This window comes from Eubalaena glacialis, chromosome 15 (genome assembly GCF_028564815.1).
Source record: "Eubalaena glacialis isolate mEubGla1 chromosome 15, mEubGla1.1.hap2.+ XY, whole genome shotgun sequence".
Taxonomy (NCBI): Eukaryota; Metazoa; Chordata; class Mammalia; order Artiodactyla; family Balaenidae; genus Eubalaena; species Eubalaena glacialis.
This window is the reverse complement of record NC_083730.1, coordinates 10,306,543-10,325,690: the sequence shown is the minus strand read 5'-3', so window position 1 is coordinate 10,325,690 and position 19,148 is coordinate 10,306,543.

Sequence of the window (19,148 nt, the reverse complement as noted above, 5' to 3'; positions counted from 1 at the left end):
AAATTCTACCATGATCTATTAATGGGTTTTTAATATGCAGATGAGTAAGCATGAGTACTTAGAGTTAATTGGCTAATCACTCAAATAATTTTTACTCATTTCCCATAGTCTGAAGATATATGAAGGTCATTTTTGTGTTTGAAAAGTGCCTTTAAGTAAAGCCTAGAGCCAAGTAAATACAGAGGAGATGTGTACTAATAATGATCTTTGTAGTATTATACAGCTCATTTGTTTTCTCTCTAACAGAGCTGATTTTTGTGAGCTTATTATAAGGCAGTGGATAAATACTACACAGACAGACATATCATCATTATACAAGAGCATACAACAATTAGTGTTTGAAAGCACAATTAGACCCTCAGTTGCATTATCAGTATATACCTTGTGAATTAACTTGGTATTGAACCACAGATACATATATAACTGTCACTATTCTTAATCATTGTATGTTTTAAAGTTTGGGCTTTTACATTCAAATCACCATTTATAAAAATAATCTGCAACCAAGAAGCTTATTCAAAATCTTGTCTATATTATGTTGCTGATTCCATAAACCTTGTCATTTGTCCTTGATGTGACATTTATTCAGTTCCCACTGGGTGCCAGGCACCGCATTGTGAATTGACAGGAAGAGGAGATTTTAATGTGAGATGCTGCTGAACGCAGTTCATGCAGCTCTAATTTATTTTAAAGACAGGAGGCACCTGCCACTGCCATAGGTGACAACAAGGGCCCAAGAGTGGTGGCAGACATTAAGCTTCACCCTATAGGCGGCACACGGGTGCTGGAGCACCGATCTAATACAAACTTCCCAGAGCTCGTAAGCTAGCCCACATTCCCTGTACTTGCAACACTGCAGTCATAACACAGTCTGTGTCATCTCCTCTCTATATCCTAGCATAAACTGTTAGAATCATAAAAGAAAACACCTCTATGGAGCTCAGTTACCTGTTTTTAAAAAGAGGGGGTTGGCTTAGGTAATATTCCCTATTTATGTCAGTGCTAATTGTATGCAGCTAGGTATTTTCAGAATCAGCTCCACTCTGACTGCACCGCCCTGATTACTGTTACCAACAGTCAAGTAGTTATTTGAAAGCAAAGGAGGCCAACACAATGGAATATCTTGTTGAGGCTACACCAATGAGCAGAAGTGAGGAAGAACAAACCTGGGTGATGCTTTAATCGTTTCTCCTACTAAAGAAGACAAGGAAGAAATTAAGGAACATCACATCTTTTCAGTGATGTATCTAACATGGGAGCAAATGAGTGACTCTTTGTGAAGAAATTTTTTAAATATTTCATAAATATATTTATATTTATAGACATGGAAGTGAAAAATGAACTATTTCAGTTTCTTGTAGGGTCAGGCAGTAGGCAATCAGAGAAAGGGTGGAAGAGCAGGAGTCTGTATTTAGGACCTTTCAGGAGATTTGCTTACTGACTTAGAAGGGCTGCGCTATGGGTCTGGCTGGTGCTGCAGCATCTGTTGGTGCAGGTTGGAAAAGATGCACCAGCCTCATCCTGGCTCATTCACTCTGTTTTGAAGCTTCCAAGTCACCAAGTGTCCTATCATAGCGGCTGGACAAAGTAATGAAAAAATCCAGGGCAAGATGACCATCACGCTGCACAGTGTGCTATTTCAGGGACTGTAGGTCAGCATTCAGTGTCACGTTAGAAGGCCTAAGGTGGAGAGTCAGTCAATCCTAGGAAGGATGTCAGGGACCAAACCCACCTGCCAGGCCTGGACCTGCTACATCGCGATCAGATGACTCAGCATAGAGAGGCTATATGCCAGTGGTCACTGGTAAGTCTCAGGCCCTCTTCATTTCATATACACAGGGAATACTTATTAATCCAATAAAAAAAAAACTAAGCTCTTATTAAATGCCTAATCTGACTGGAATCAAAGGAGACTAGGTGACCTATGATAGCCTCTAGTTGACCCCCCTATTTAAACAATGAAAGGTGGAGACAGTTGTAGAAGAGAGAGCTCATTAAAGCAACACTCTTACTGAGTGCTTTTTGATAATAGGAACCATTTTCTCAAGTGCCCGGAGCCAATTCCTTTGATGTGGAAAAGGCCAGTGATTAATGCAGCACTCAGTTACCAGATTTCATCTCAATGGCTCATCAGCGGCACTTGACATCACTGTTTCCGTCCTTATAGACACATCAGTTTCTCTAAACTCTCTCCACTTTGCCCCTCACTCTTGGGGAGTTCCTTTTTTAGTCTCATTTAACTCTTTCTACATGACCTCTTAATATTTTTCTGTGCCAGAACTGAATCTTCCGTCTTTTCCTCATTGTTGTTTACACTCATATTTTCGTTGTTCTCATCAAGTCTCATGGTTTCACACCTGTATTGTTAGAAAAAATTAGGTTTTAAAAAGTTTCATTTAGTAGAGTTGGGGAGAGAACACAGAGTTTCTCATATAAAATATAATCATAAAATTTGAGATGGATCAAGTAGAGGCATCAAATTATAATTTTCAGCTTCAAACCTGTTGTGGTAAATAGAATAATGACCCTTCAAAGACATCCACGTCCAAATCCCCAGGACCTCTACATGTGTTATGTTACACGGCGGGGGCTAATTAAGGTTGCAGATGGAAGCAGGTTGCTCATCAGCTGACCTTAAAAAAAGGAAATTATTCTAGATTATCTCTGTGGGTTCATTGTCATTGCAAGGGTCTTTTAAAGTGGAAGAGAGAGGCAGAAAAGAAGAGCATTGACAGAGGGAAATTTGAAGATGGTAAACCCCTGACTTTGAAGGTGGAACCAAAGGAAATGAGCACCCAAAATGCAGGTAGTGCCCAAAAGCTGGAAAAGGCAAGAAAACAGATTCTCCCCCAGAGCCTCAAAAAAGAAACATAGCTCTGCTATCACCTTGGTTTTTAACCCTGGAGACCCGTTTCAGATTTGTGACCTCCAGAATCATAAGAAAATAAATGTGTGTTCTTCGAAGCCACTCAGTTTGTCATAATTTATTACAGCACTAATAGGAAATGGATTTACCCACTCAGATACTAACATCATACTTTTTGTTTTACAACTCATTGTCCTTCCACTTGCATAGAATAGATAAAGTTTAAACACTTATCTTCACAGAGGCTCACAGTGTTATCTTTCACATTAACTTCGATGACTTATCTTGCTTTGTAACTGTTTCCTGACACTCCGGCATTTATTCTTCTTACTCTGCAGTTTTGTTCCCATTACTGTCCAACATGCTGCTTCCTACCCACGGCTTCTCCAGGGTTTTGGCCTCATATCTCTTTTATTCCACAGCTCCAGCATTAATCTTTTGCTGACGCTGCTACTAGTTCGTCACAGATATCTTCTGCTCAATGTACTTCCCATGGGCAAGTTTCTCCAGCAACATTTATCACTGTTGCCTGACACAAAGCGAAAATCAGCTTCTAGTGTCATGTGGAAATTTAACAACATTTATTACAAAGGAAAATTATTTTAATACACATAAAAATATAGCCACTTATGATTATCCTTTGTACTAGAACATATTTTGAAATGTATAAGCATAATTTAAAGAAATACATCATTGTTTGTCCTGAGTAAATGAAAAAGAAATGTATGCATGTTTTGGTTTAATATATGGAAGCTTTTAGATATTATTATTATTTTTTTTTAATTAAAATTTACTTTTTTTTAACATCTTTATTGGAGCATAATTGCTGTACATTGTTGTGTTAGTTGCTGCTTTACAACAAAGTGAATATTTTTGATGCATCACTTTATTCAGCTTAACTCATGTACCTCAATTTTTTGCAGCTATGTAATCTCTAAGACTTATTTCCCTTTTCTCATCCCCCAATTCCTCCTTTCTGGTACTACTGTAAAGTCATGTCAGTAATATTTCTAAATAAATTATAGTAAATAATCCTAAAGCCAGATTTAGATTAGACATAGATGTAACATCACCATTTGAAATCATAATATATATTTATTTCTTTAAAGTTAAAAAAGAATTGCTGAACTTCCCGATAAATATTTTATTGATACAAGAAATACATGTTTCGAAAGTTTCCCTGTGAATAAATAATATGCAAAAATATTAGGAGGCTGGAATAATATGGATTTATAAATGCCATTTTCAATTTTAGGAGTTGAACTACATATAGATCTCTTGTCATGCATGGTGAAGTCTGTACTCCTGCACAGCATTTCACATCCACTCACTGGATGGGTGAGTAAGTCATTATTCATACTTTGTCAAGATTTATAATATTTATCATCTGTCACAATAATCCCCTTAGTTGTTTATTCTTATTTCTCTAATTAATATATTCCATTTATACATATCTTCTCTATCATTTATTTGTTTATTGAAGAGCTGAATTTATTGTCAATAATTTATTTTTAAAAGAAGAAATTGTAATTGTTTCTAAGAAGTCAGGCAATTGATAATAAGAGGTGATTGCTTTTATATTCAAGGGAATATAAACTGGCTTGAATATAAAATATAAACTGGCTGGCTGTAATGTTATTGGCTCACACATGTTTTTCCTTTAGAACATTGATTTTGCTCTGCCCTCTTTTTGCGCTGGGATTACTGTGGCTAATTACTACCGTTACTTTCAGGCTAGCCTAACTTCTTTCTCTTGTGGATGACATGCCTTTACTGTTTGAATCCCTGAAGATGTGTTTATTTTTCCTAGAGGGTAAATAACCATAAAATGTAGTTGATATAATTGTTCTATATCAAATTTTCCTGGAATACGAAAAGCACATATTTTTTAAAAATTCAGTTATTCCTACATTCCAGGGAATTTTTCATGAATTGTAGCTCTGAAAATCTTTTCTCTTCCATTTATTTAATTCCGCAAATAGAGGCCATAAAGTATCTATATGTTCAATTAAAAAAATATATATATGGTCATTAAGAGCTATAAAAGTTGTCATTTTGTCTGAATTCAGTTAATTATTGCAAGATATTCCATTTTCAGTACTTTGTACTTTCATACAAGGTAAAATCCTTTAGCCAGTTTTCCTGTTAAATACCAGTACTATTTTCTAAGTACTTTGATTTTTCATTTGTGCTTATTTATTCTTTTGTTGGTTGTGCTAAATTTTTTAAGTCTGCAGATATATCTTTGATTCTCAAATTTTGTCTTCAACTCTGAAAGCCCCCTTTTCATTATTGTAAGAGATCATTTGAAGTATTACATGAAAGATGAAAGTTCTATCTATATCTCCATAATTTCAAACTTATATTTAAAATTTTAAGAATCCTACAAATTAGTAAGAAACTAGGCAGAATAAAATGGCTAATGTCTTGAACAGCCACTTCCCAAAAAGAAATTCCAAATGCCCCATACACTTATGAAAAGATGCCTATTTTTTTTTTTTTTTTTTTCTGGACAAAGTACCATAAATGGCAGTACCAGGGCAAGAGGGTTTGATGTGAATGCCCTTTTAACATCTTCATTAATGATCAATCAGAAGAAGTCAAGGGCACAGTGCTGACAACAGGGGCAGATAATGGTACAAGATAAGGAAAAAAAAAAGAGCAGGAAGCTCCACATCAGGAAATTCTTTTTGTTAGTAAGATTTGTGGCATCATCATGCAATTTTTGAAAGAAAGGTGAAAGTTCAAGGATATGGCCTCAGGAATGTAATTATTATGTTCATTGAATGTAGTATAGTGACCCCTGGGCTTATTCATAGGCACAACAAGAAAAGATGGCTTTTTCTTTCATACAAGGTAAAACCTTTTAGCCAGTTTTTCTTTTAAATATCAATACTATTTTCTAAGTAAATTTACCTCAGTTTTTCAAGTAAAATCTTCAAGCTCAATCATGTTTTCACTGTAAATTTTTGCTAAGTTTCCTACCACACATTATGATATCTTGTTATGTCTGTTGTTCCCTTCTGTCTTTGCATTATCTTCTAGAATATAATGTGCCATCAGCCAAGTGATTTCAGTTTAAATGTTCTTTATGTGTTATTTATGGAATAATAATGATCAGCTTCATCTCCTGCCATTCACACCACTTACATAACATAGTCATTGGACAGACTACTCATTCTTTCTATACAACTTACATATGTATATTGAAATGCATTTTCTTAACGTATTAGACTGCTTATAGACTGCCTTTTTCCAAAAACTGCATGAAAAGTCTGAATCTTTAATGTCCCACTCAAGTGTCATTTCTGTGCAGTATTTTAATCATATCAGATCTTCTGGTCACACAGACCCTTCCCAACCCTTCAAGACCCAGAAAAAAATTTGTTACCCTTGTGATCCTAAAGAATTTTGTGCATACCACTAGCATGCTACCTTTCCCATTAAATTATTGCTAATTACTGTATTTGAGAACCTTATGAGAATTTGCCTTTGTATAAATTTATATAAAGCATTAGGATTGTGTCTAGCACATAAATACATAATCAGAAAATATATGTTTAATTGAATTGAATAATATATGAATTGCCTCCACTGAAAAAAAGTGTTTGGGGAGAGAATTTAGAAAAAAATAGGAAAGAAAATACGTCTAAAGTTAAGAGGTAGAATGTAGGGTTTCTGCCCTTTCTAGGGTGGGCCCTCTTTGAGGAATTAACAAACATATATCTTTCACTGAAAATCTTCCACATGTGAAATACGTCATCCTTAATCGTAGAAGGGTTCCACTTGATAAGTATACTATCATAATAAGAATTAAGGGAACTTTCTTTCTAATATATAAGGAAGTCTTTGATCTTCATTTCGTGGACCAGCAGCAGTTTTGCTAATACTAGGAAGATACTGCCTTTGGGTATGTGTTTCAAAATGTAAAGACGAGATGTAACTTCCACTTATTAAACCTAAATACTAAGTGATACAAAGAGTGAAGAAGTGATTTCACAATTGTAAAGGTAGCATTCAGAGTTAAGTTTCAATTAGAGGCCATTTACATATGTTGGTACTCTGTGTAGTGTTGCCAGGTAGCACATGTACAACTGAATTTACCCATCTTAATATTTGCCATATTGGTGAGATGAAAGAAAAATAGGTATAAAATTGATGAACTTGGCAATAAAGTGATTAAAATAACTTACCCCATAATCCAAGGCTCAGATAATTGAAAGGACTCCTAAGACTCCACAGTCCTGTAAGGCTTTAATAAAGGTACATGTCCTGTAAGACTTTAATAAAGGTACATGATCAGTAAAGCAGAGGAAATAAACACAGTCGTTGAGAGGCCCACGGCTTCTAAATGCAACCTCCCATCCTTTCTCTAACATACAGAACACACTGTGCCTTCAGACTATGAACCATCAAGAAATATGAAAGGTATCTTGGTTAGGGAAGCTAAGGCACAAGTTTACTGGGGGTCTTTTATACCTTGCTAGTCACATAACTAAAATCAGTCTAACAAGTCAAGGAGGGTCAAACCATCCGTCCATACATTTTCTCTAAACAATGTAGACAAACTAGCACTGCTCAGCCTCCGGAGCAGTGTGAACATTACACAGCACGTTATAAATCACTGCATAGCACATTCCATCCTTATCCTGGCCAAGTGTCAACACCATCCTTCCAGAAGTCCCTGGAGATCAGCATACTTCTCCCCCAGGACCAGATGCAAGTTCACTGTATCCTTATATACCTGGATAGGGAAATAATTTAAAATATGAGGCAGTTACTAGAAAAGGAGAAAGTTTAAGTATCCAAAGATTGCAAGAGAACAGGAAGGTGTCAAAAACTGTAAAGGATCTGAGATTTTTGCTCTATTTGCAAGCTAACAAGTTAGCCTCTCCAGTCTCTGGATGCTGGCAGAAGACACAAGAGTCCTGAGTCAGAGACAAAGACAAAAGACAAAAGATTTATTATTCATCACTTGTTGCACAGCAGGTAGAATGAACTGAATGTTTGCATTATTTCCCCTTTCCCCCCAAGTTTCACAGCATGCTGTGGAGCATCTCAGGTGAATGCTACATCCACAGTGGGCCTGTATTATAGCTAGAAACCCCCAGCTTAGGAAACATCCAGTGTAAAAAAGGGCTGGGAAGAAACCTGAAAAAGACATTATTTTTATTATCCTGATGTGCAAAAAATCTGCCTTCTGCCCCAAGGGAGACACTGTCTCTATAGCCCAAAGTTGTTAATATAAACATCCTTAGAAACATAATCTGGAATAAAAATTGTCCAATGTATGCAGAAACATGAGAGATCCATGAAGAATTATCTTCTAGAGAGAAAGATGTGAAAGTATGACTAGGAGGAAGATTTTTCTAAAAGTATTTTCAAGGTGAAGCAGTTCTCTGCAATCTGAATTCTAGGGCATGGCAACAGAATGAGTGGCTGAAGTAGAGTCGAGTGATGGTAGCTGGATATAAGGAGATAAGAAAATTGAGAGGCCAGGATATTAGATACGTCATGCATGTGACATTTGAGAGCTTTCCTGCTGTTGGTAGAGTGATGACGTAGACTAGGAATTGGTGCCAAAGCATGCAATTAATAAAAGGGAAAAATGACAGCAATTAGAATAGGTAAAGTCGGCATTCCTGATTATCCCTGGAATGATCTTGAAGCAACAGGGTAGAATGAGGATTCACCCCGATTCTAGATCCTAGGTGAGCAGGGTGCTTGAGCTTTCTGTTGTTGTCATAGCAAATTACCACCACCAACAACCATTTCTTATCCTAGTCTTCTGCAAATCAGGAGACTGGGTACAGCATGGCTCAGCTGAGCTTTCTGCAGTGACTCCCACAAGACTGAAATCAGGGTGCTGGAGGGGCTCTGAGCCCTGCCGGAGGCTCTAGGGATGAACCGTCCCCAAGTTCATTCAGGATATTGGCCAAACTCATTTCCATGCGCTCATAGAACTGAGGTCCTCATAGGACTGAGATCCCCATTTCTTTGCTGGTTGTTGGCAGAGGGCCAGCCTTTGCTCCTAGAAGCTACCCACATTCCTTCCCCTGCTCTCTGTGTGGCTCCTTCTAGAAATAGTGGTTGGAGAAAAACGTGTGCTTCAAATCTCCCCTTTCTGCTGCATCTCTCTGATTCCAGTTGGAGAAAGTTCTGCTCTTAAGGGCTCATGTGATTAGACAGTGCCCCCCCAGATAGGCTCGGATAATCTATTATAAGGCTCCTAACGTTAACTATACCTGCACTGTCCCTCTTTGTGTCATGTAACAATGTATTCACAGGTTCCAGTGATTAAGATGTGACATTTTTTTGAAGGCCAGTATTCTGACTAGCATGAAGGTATAATGAGCAACTTTTGCTTGAGACAACCACAGGGAAAGTATTATTTTAAGTGGATGAGGATGTATGGATAGACTTTAATCCATCACTGGGGTTTTTCATAATGTGCAGATCAAAGGTTGGGATGGGAGAAGGGAAAAAGGATTCTGGGGTTGGAGGATAGACACTCAGTATCACAGGGGGGCATAAAATCAGGATAGGACATTTGGGTTATCTAACTTCCTGCACTCCATTATATACCTGACAATATTTCTTAAATGTGAAAAATAAACCAATATTACAAAGTACTTAAATTTTGAGGCCTCAGGAAGGAAATGAAAGGAACATAATTATATGCTGAAGACTGAACAAGGCTAATATTAGGACAAAGAGAGAAGCTATTTTGTAATCTGGGGTTGCGTTATTCAAGCTTTTGTTCCAGCCTAGCAGAGCACCTCTTTCAGCAGGTTAAAAGGAAGGAGGAGAAACTGTTCTTGGTACTGCTGATGTGATAGCTCATGTGGTTTGATGTCTTTCACGAGCTGGGGTATGTTTCACATCCCTTACATGATTGCTCTGTAACTTTCATTCTCTCTGCCTCCATTATTTGGTACCCTGCTTGAATGGGAACAATTTCTCCTTTATGTGTAGGCGAATACTATTGAATTATTTGAGTGCTATTCTTATTTATATATTTCCCTCAGCATAATGCCCTATCTAGAAGCTGTGAATATGTCACCTAAGGGTGATGGAGATCTCCAAATAGTCACTTTCCAAAGTTGTAACTGGCACTTGCTTTAAATTGGTGTGATTATGTCTAAGCCATGTGATTTGAAAGGGTGGTGCTGACATGCACAGACCCTTTCTATTGCTTTAACGCCTTTCTACCTATCTCAGAACCAAACAACATTTTTATCTCTTGACTGAATATGACAGCTGTGTGATTCCTTGTTCTCTGTGAATCCAATTAATCTGTCTATGCTTCTGGGCTTTGTAATTTTTTGGCATATGCCTTTTCTTTCTTTTTTTTCTAAACAAGTTGTTTACATTCTCAGAATGTTTATCTTTAGATCTTCATGCTTGTCTGCTTTTCAAATTACTTGCCCTTTTATCCTAGCTTCCTTTTATGGGTTTACTAATGATCATCCTCATCTCTCTTACTCTATACTAAGCTTTGATTTAGTTTCTTCTCTCACACATGCACTGGAATTACTTGAAATGCATTCAATAGCTCACTTAAAAGAAGCAGACACAATAATCCTGACAAAGTCTCAGCATTGATTTTGTAGTCTGTAAAGGTTTACAAGAGCTTAATGTGAATGTTATGAAAACTAAGGACATCAGACAACTAATTGTTTCAACCAATACTCTTTAAGAAATAGATAAAAACAGATACAAAGAAAAGAATCAAAAGTTATTTGTAAGGACATATGAAATCTACTGATGTAGCAGTTAAAGAAAGCAACTTGCTTGAAAGATGTCTACTTCATTCCCGTCATGAAACTCATTTACAAAAACTGTTAAATGAGATAATATATGTAAGCTCACATTCAGGGAACCCCGATAATGGTTAAATTGCACATTTACCCTTGCTTTACTAATTGAGAAATCAATCAAATGTAACAGCAAATATTCATTTAATATAACATTTTTTAGTGTTTTTTTCTTTGCTACCAGATACAGTTAAATCAATTTTCAAAGATGCACAAAATCTGAGAGTTTAACCACAGTGACAATATAATTTAATGTCTTAGAAGAGCAAGATTATTTTCAAAGATGTAATTGTAAGAATAAGGAAGTATGGTAGATCTGAGAAAATCACAGTTAATCACCTATAAAATTCTTATGAACTACACCATCCAAAAAATTGTTTAACATGGAACATCTAAAAACAAAAAACAAAAGACAAAATCATATAAAATAGAGCATTAAATTTATTTCAGTTGTATCCTGATGTTCTTATGTATGTCTCATATTTAATATAGAACTTCATGATAGAAATATATTTGAGATGAAACTTAATTTTTAAATATTACAAATAAGGATATGAGTCTTATAGGATAATTTACTTATCCATCATCACAAAATTTCTTATAGACCTAGGACTATGAAGAATATGACCCTTATATCCTAGTTTTAATCTGTTTATACTGTACCATACTGCTAACTACAACAATAGAACAAATCTCATTTTTTTCTGACCTAATAGATCACAGAAAACTTTATTTCTTTCATTTATTCTAACTGAAGCAGTGATTATCAATCATGCTGCACTCACCCATCATCTCCAATGTAATTCCTACCAGCAATTTAGAAATTGAGCCATGTGTAGTCTGAAATGACCCACAGGTTATGCTGAAACATCTCTTAGGGGACCTTGACTCATTATGTCCTGTTAAAAACAACCAAACTAGGATAACAGTTACATTTTGGTTAAGAATTTAATGTCATATCATGTTGCTTAGATATATTTCTCCCTCTGTAGTTCTGGAACTTAGTTGAGAAATAAAACATCAATAGTGTAATTTGGGGGTTGATTTCAAAGACTTTGGATATCTCATCTAAACCCTCATTTAATAAAGATGTAACTTATATGTGAGAAATAGTTCATTCACTTTTGACTAATTCACTAATTAGTCAATTAATTTGAATTCACTAATTCAAAATTAGAGAAGCATATTTTTAAGAAATGGAAGAGTTAAAGAATGGTAAATGGAGTCCCTTTATCAAAAGTGTTAAGGGACTTCGGCTTTCAGGAAGATGGAGTATACAGACTTTTCCTTACTCCTCCCACTAACTGAAACTAAAACTCCTGTGCATTATATCTGAAACAAACATCAGAAGACTCTGAAGGTTGGAGAGAAGGCCAACCAGCTAGGGCCTTGGGACCTGAAGAATGACAGAAGGAGTGAGCATTCTGCCTCATTTACCCCAAACCTGGAGATGGAGAAGCCAGCAACCCAGAAATGTCAATGGTTCAACAAAAGTATGCTCCAACAAAGCTTACTTTTTCTCGTCAAAGGACACGGAAAGGGACGGTGTTGCAAGACAGAAAATTTTTAGACAGTAACTTCTCTACTCCAGGCAAATGCTATAGAAAAATGTGGTCACGCCCCACATTTTCTTCCATTGCAGAAATAACTAATGAAATATAAGAGAGAAAAACAGAAATTACTCAATCTGAACACAATAGAGAAAATCGACTGGGAAACAAAATGAAAAAAGAAAACCAAAAACAAACAAACAAACAAAAAAACAGAACCCAAGGGACAGGGAGACTTTAAAAAAAAAAGAAAAATCTGACATTCTACTTTCCAGAGTCTCAGAGTGAGAGGAGAAAGAGGGAAAAACTGAAAAAGTCCTTGGAGAAATAATAGCTGAAAACTTTCTGTATGTTTAAAGAGACATAAACTATAGACTCAAGAAATTGAGTAATCATTAAACTGAATAAAGTCAAAGAAATACATACCAACATTTAAAAAAAGGGGGAGAAAGAAAATCATCTTGCAAACAGCTAGAGAAAATGACATCTATAAAATAAAAACAATTTGAATGACAGTAGATATCTCATCAGAATCCATGGAGACCAGAAGGAGTGGCACAATGATTTTCAAGTGCTGAAAGCAAAAATATCCAGCAAAAATATCCTTCAGGGAAGAACAGGGAAATCAAGATATTCTCTAATGAAGAAAAACTAAGACAATTTGTCACCCACAGTCCCACTTTTAAAAATGGCTAAAGGAAATTCTCTAAACAAGAAAGAAAGTATAACAGAAGGGATGTTGGAACACTAGGAAAGAAGAAAAAACATGGTAAGAAAAATAAGAGCGCATGCAATAAGCTTCCTTCTCGTCTTGGACTTTCTAAATTATGTCTGATGATTGCAGCAAAGTCATAACACTGTCTGACATGGTTCTCAATGTATATAGATGAAATATTTATGAAAATTATTTTATAAGCAGGGGGTGATAAAGAGATATAAAGGGAGATACAGTTTCTTCACTTAAACTGGTAAAAATATGAAATGAATAGACTGTGATTGTGCAAAAGCATGACCCATAAATTGCAAAACTGAAAAAATTGAATTTCATCAAAATTAAAAATGTTTGCTCTGCAAAAGGCCATTAAGTGAATGAAAAGATAAGCTGCATAGGGGATAAATATTTGCAAACCACATATCCAACAAAGGACAAGTATGTAGAGTACGTGAATAGCTTTCAAAATAAATAACAGTAAGAACACAAAATCCAGTTAGAAGATGGGAAATAGACATGAGAAACGTTTCACCAGTTAGGAGGTATAGATGGCAGATAAGCATGAGAAATGATGTTCAACATCATTAGTCATTTTAAATGTCCCTGCACACTTACCAGAATACCTAAAATTAAAAACTATGACAACACCAAATGCCAGTGAGAATGCAGAGAAGCTAGATCATTCATATATTATTGGTGGGACTATTAAATTGTACAGTTACTCTGGAAAACAGTTTGGTAGTTTCTTAAATCACTAACCATGAAACTATACACAACCCATTAATTTCATCTATGGACATTTAACAAAGAGAATTAAAGACATGTTTATGCAAAAACACATGCATGAATGTTTATAGCAGCTTTTATTAATAACATAATGAAATAAAATATAATTAATTAATAAAAAACTGAACAGTCCAGCTGTCCTTCACTGGGTGAATAGTTACACAGACTGCGATATATCTGTCAAGGGACACGCCTCAGCAACAAAAAGAAATGGACTGTTGTTACATCAACAACTTGGTTAAAGCTCTAGAGAATTCTAGAATTCCAGAGAATTGTGCTGAGTTAACAAGCCAATCCAAGACGTTACATACTCTATGATGCCATTTATATATCATTCTTGGCATAACTAAATTACAGAAATTTGGAATAGATTAGTGGTTACAAGTGATTAATGACACTGTGTGCTGGAAGAGAAGTAACTGTGGCTATAAAAGTTACTTGAAACATGAGGGATTCTTTTGGTGATAGAAGTGTTCTGTGTCTTGACTATATATTGATGTCAGAATCCTGGTTGTGATATTCACTTTAGTTTTGCAAGACATTACCACTGGGGAAAATTGTGTAAAGGGTATAAGGTATCTCTGTGTATTATTTATTAAAGCTGTGTGATAGTCTATAAATACCTTCAAATAAAATTTCTGTTACTTTTTTAACTCAAAAAAGATAAGGACTCATTTATTTATCTCAATTTTAATGTATGGAATGGAAAATTTCTGGTTATTATAGCCAATCCAAAGATCTTAGATTTAGAAAATATTTAAAAATTGAAGGATAGAACATATAGGAGAAAAGGTAAGTCAGTTTTGGAGCTATTTGATAAAATGAGAGGTGACTGTAAAGCAACAGTATTAACAATAATAACTACAATTTATTAGTAACTGTTCTAAACACTCCCTATGTAATCTTATTCCATCCACAATATAACCCTATAAGAACGAAAGCATAGAAAGAGTAAGTGAATTGCCCAGTGCTGCAAATGCAGTATGTTTCAAAGCTAAGATTTATGTCTAGGCTAAACAACTGAAAACAGCAGTAAGTTTAAAGTGAATCATTGTCAGTTTGATTAATTTTTCATTACCCAAATTTCACAAAATTTGTTTAGTTTCAAATATTTTCATTCATGAAATAGGAAGATTTGGTGAGAAAAGTTCCTTTATGGTACAACAACTTTAAATGAAGTAATATAATTTCAAATGGCTTTCCTTTTATACTCTAGAACAACATTACCCTGTAGAACCTTCTGTGATGAACAAAATGTTTATAAATCTTCACTCCCACTTGCTGTGGATGGCTATTCAGTACGTGAAACGTGGTATGACTGAGGAACCAAACTTTTAACTTTATTTAGCTTAAATCAATTTAAATAGCAACCTGTGGCTAGTGGCTACCATATTGGATAGAGTGGCTCTAGCATGTAAAACTCATGGGATCAGAGCTTTTGTCTATGCTTATTCTATTTATAAATGTAACGCCCCCAAACAGAATAGTGCCTATCAGTTGGCAGGATCTCAGTTAATACTTGTTACATGAATCCAGAAAATTAATCATTATGTGTCAAACCTGAAAACAGGGAAAAATCAATCCAACTCAACAGATTTCAAGATGAAAAGTAAGTGGTCTCAAAATTTTGCAATAAGCACAGACACATTTTAAAGATTTCATATTTAAAGCAGGATTAGTCATTATATAGAACTATTATACAAAATAAATAGTAAACATAATCAATGACTCCCACATTCATGGACATGATAAAAAATAAAATGGACACTACCCCAAACAGAAAGAATTTCACTTTTTAAAATTCATTCAGTTTAAAAAACCTTAGAAAGGGACCTTTAAGATGGTGGAGGAGTAAGACGTGGAGATCATTTTCCTCCCCACAGATACATTAGAAATACATCTACATGTGGAACAACTCCTACAGAACACCTACTGAACGCTGGCAGAAGACCTGAGACCTCCCAAAAGGCAAGAAACTCCCCATGTACCTGGGTAGGGCAAAAGAAAAAAGAAAAAACAGAGACAAAAGAATAGGGACGAGACCATCACCTCTGGGAGGGAGCTGTGAAGGAGGAAAGGTGTCCACACACTAGGAAGCTCCTTCGCGGGCGGAGACTGTGGGTGACGGAGGGGGGGAAGCTTCGGAACCACGGAGGAGAGCGCAGCCACAGGGGTGCGGAGGGCAAAGTGGAGAGATCCCCGCATGGAGGAGCGGTGCCGACCAGCGCTCACCAGCCGGAGAGGCTTGTCTGCTCACCCGCCGGGGCGGGCGGGGCTGGGAGCTGAGGCTCGGGCTTCCGAGGTCGGATCCCAGGGAGAGGACTGGAGTTGGTGGCGTGAACACAGCCTGAAGGGGGCTAGTGTGCCACAGCTAGCCGGGAGGGAGTCCGGGAAAAGGTCTGGAGCTGCCGAAGAGGCAAGAGACCATTGTTTCGGGGTGCGCGAGGAGAGGGGATTCAGAGCACCACCTAAACGAGCTCCAGAGACAGGCACAAGCTGCAGCTATCAGCGCAGACACCAGAGACGGGCATGAAACGCAAAGGCTGCTGCTGCTGCCACCAAGAAGCCTGTGTGCAAGCACAGGTCACTCTCCACACCTCCCCTCCTGGGAGCCTGTGCAGCCCGCCACTACCAGGGTCCTGTGATACAGGGACAACTTCCCCGGGAGAACGCATGGCGCACATCAGGCTGGTGCAACGTCACACTGGCCTCTGCTGCTGCAGGCTTGCCCCGCATCCGTACCCCTCCCTCCCCCCGGCCTGAGTGAGCCAGAGTCCCCTAATCAGCTGCTACTTTAACACCATCCTGTATGAGCGAAAAACAGACGCCCTCAGGCGATCTACACGCAGAGGCAGGTCCAAATCCAAAGCTGAACCCCGGGGAGCTGTGTGAACAAAGAAGAGAAAGGGAAACCCCTCCCAGCAGCATCAGGAGCAGCGGATTAAATCTCCACAATCAACTTGATGTACCTGCATCTGTGGAATACCTGAATAGACAAAGAATCATCCCAAAATCGAGGCGGTGGACTTTGATAGCAACTGTAGACTTGGGGTTTGCTTTCTGCATCTAATTTGTTTCTAGTTTTATGTTTATCTTAGTTTAGTATTTAGAGCTTATTATCATTGGTAGATTTGTTTATTGATTTGGTTGCTCTCTTCCTTTTTTTATATATATATATATTTATTTTTCCTTTTTCTCTGTTTTGTGAGTGTGTATGTGTATGTTTCTTTGTGTGATTTTGTCTCTATAGCTTTGCCTTTACCATTTGTCCTAGGGTTCTGTCTGTCCAGTTTTTTGTTTGTTTGTTTGTTTTTTAGTATAGTGTTTAACACTTGTTATCTTTGGTGGATTGGTTTGGTTGCTCTCTTCTTACTTTCTTTTTTTTTTATTACTTTTTAATTCTTTTATTTTTAATACTACTTTGTTTTATTTTTTATTTTACTAACTTTATTTTATTCATATATTTTTTCTTTCCTTCTTTTTTTTTCTCCCTTTTCTTCTGAGCCATGTATCTGACAGGGTCTTGGTGCTCCTGCCGGGTGTCAGGCCTGAGTCTCTTAGGTGGGAGAGCCGAGTTAGTCCACCAGAGACCTCCCGACTCCACATAATATCAAACAGCGAAAGCTCTCCCAGAGATCTCCATCTCAACACTAAAACCCATCTCAACTCAACAACCAACAAGCTACAGTGCTGGACAAATACTAAATAACCAAGAGATCACTGAAGAAATCAAAGAGAAAATTAAAAAAATACCTAGAAACAAATGACAATGAAAACACGATGACTCAAAACCTTTTGGATGCAGAAAAGGCAGTTCTAAGAGGGAAGTTTATAGCAATACAATCCTACCACAAGAAACAAGAAACGTCTCAAATAAACAATCAACCTTACACCTAAAGCAATTAGAGAAAGAAGAGCAATAAAACCCCAAAGTTAGCAGAAGGAAAGAAATCATAAAGATCAGATCAGAAATAAATGAAAAAGAAATGAAGGAAATGATAGCAAAGATCAATAAAACTAAAAACTGGTTCTTTGAGAAGATAAACAAAATTGATAAACCATTAGCCAGACTCATCAAGAAAAAGAGGGAGAGGACTCAAATCAATAGAATTAGAAATGAAAAAGGAGAAGTAACAACTGACACTGCAGAAATACAAAGGATCATGAGAGATTACTACAAACAACTCTATGTCAATAAAATGGACAACCTGCAAGAATTGGGTAAATTCTAAGAAAAGCACAAACTTCCAAGACTGAGCCAGGAAGAAATAGAAAATATAAACAGACCAATCACAAGCACTGAAATTGAGACTGTGATTTAAAATCTTCCAACAAACAAAAGCCCAGGACCAGATGGCTTCACAGGAGAAATCTATCAAACATTTAGAGAAGAGCTAACACCCATCCTTCTCAAACTCTTCCAAAATATAGCAGAGGGAGGAACACTCCCAAACTCATTCTACGAGGCCACCACCGCCCTGATACCAAAACCAAAGATGTCACAAAAAAAGAAAGCTACAGGCCAATATCACTGATGAACATAGATGCAAAAATCCTCAACAAAATACTAGTAAACAGTATCCAACAGCACATTAAAAGGATGATACACCATGATCAAGTGGGGTTTATCCCAGGAATGCAAGGATTCTTCAATATAAGCAAACCATTCAATGTGATATACCATATTAACAAATTGAAGAAGAAAAACCATATGATCATCTCAATAGATGCAGAAAAAGCTTTCAAGAAAATTCAACACCCATTTATGATAAAAACCCTCCAGAAAGTAGGCATAGAGGGAACTTACCTCGACATAATAAAGGCCATATATGACAACTGAAAGCATTTCCACTAAGATCAGGAACAAGACAAGGTTGTCCACTCTCACCACTATTATTCAACATAGTTTTGGAAGGGTTAGCCACAGCAATCAGAGAAGAAAAAGAAACAAAAGGAATCCAAATTGGAAAAGAAGAAGTAAAACTATCACTGTTTGCAGATGACATGATACTATACATAGAGAATCCTAAAGACACTACCAGAAAACTACTAGAGCTAATCAATGAATTTGGTAAAGTAGCAGGGTACAAAATTAATGCACAGAAATCTCTTGCATTCCTATACACTAATGACGAAAAATCTGAAAGCGAAATTAAGATAACACTCCCATTTACCACTGCAACAAAAAGAATAAAATATCTAGGAGTAAACCTACCTAAGGAGACAAAAGACCTGTATGCAGAAAATTATAAGACGCTGATGAATGAAATTAAGGATGATACAAACAGATGGAGAGATATATCATGTTCTTGCATTGGAAGAATCAACATTGTGAAAATGACTATACTACCCAAAGCAATCTACAGATTCAATGCAATCCCTATGAAACTACCAATGGCATTTTTCACAGAACTAGA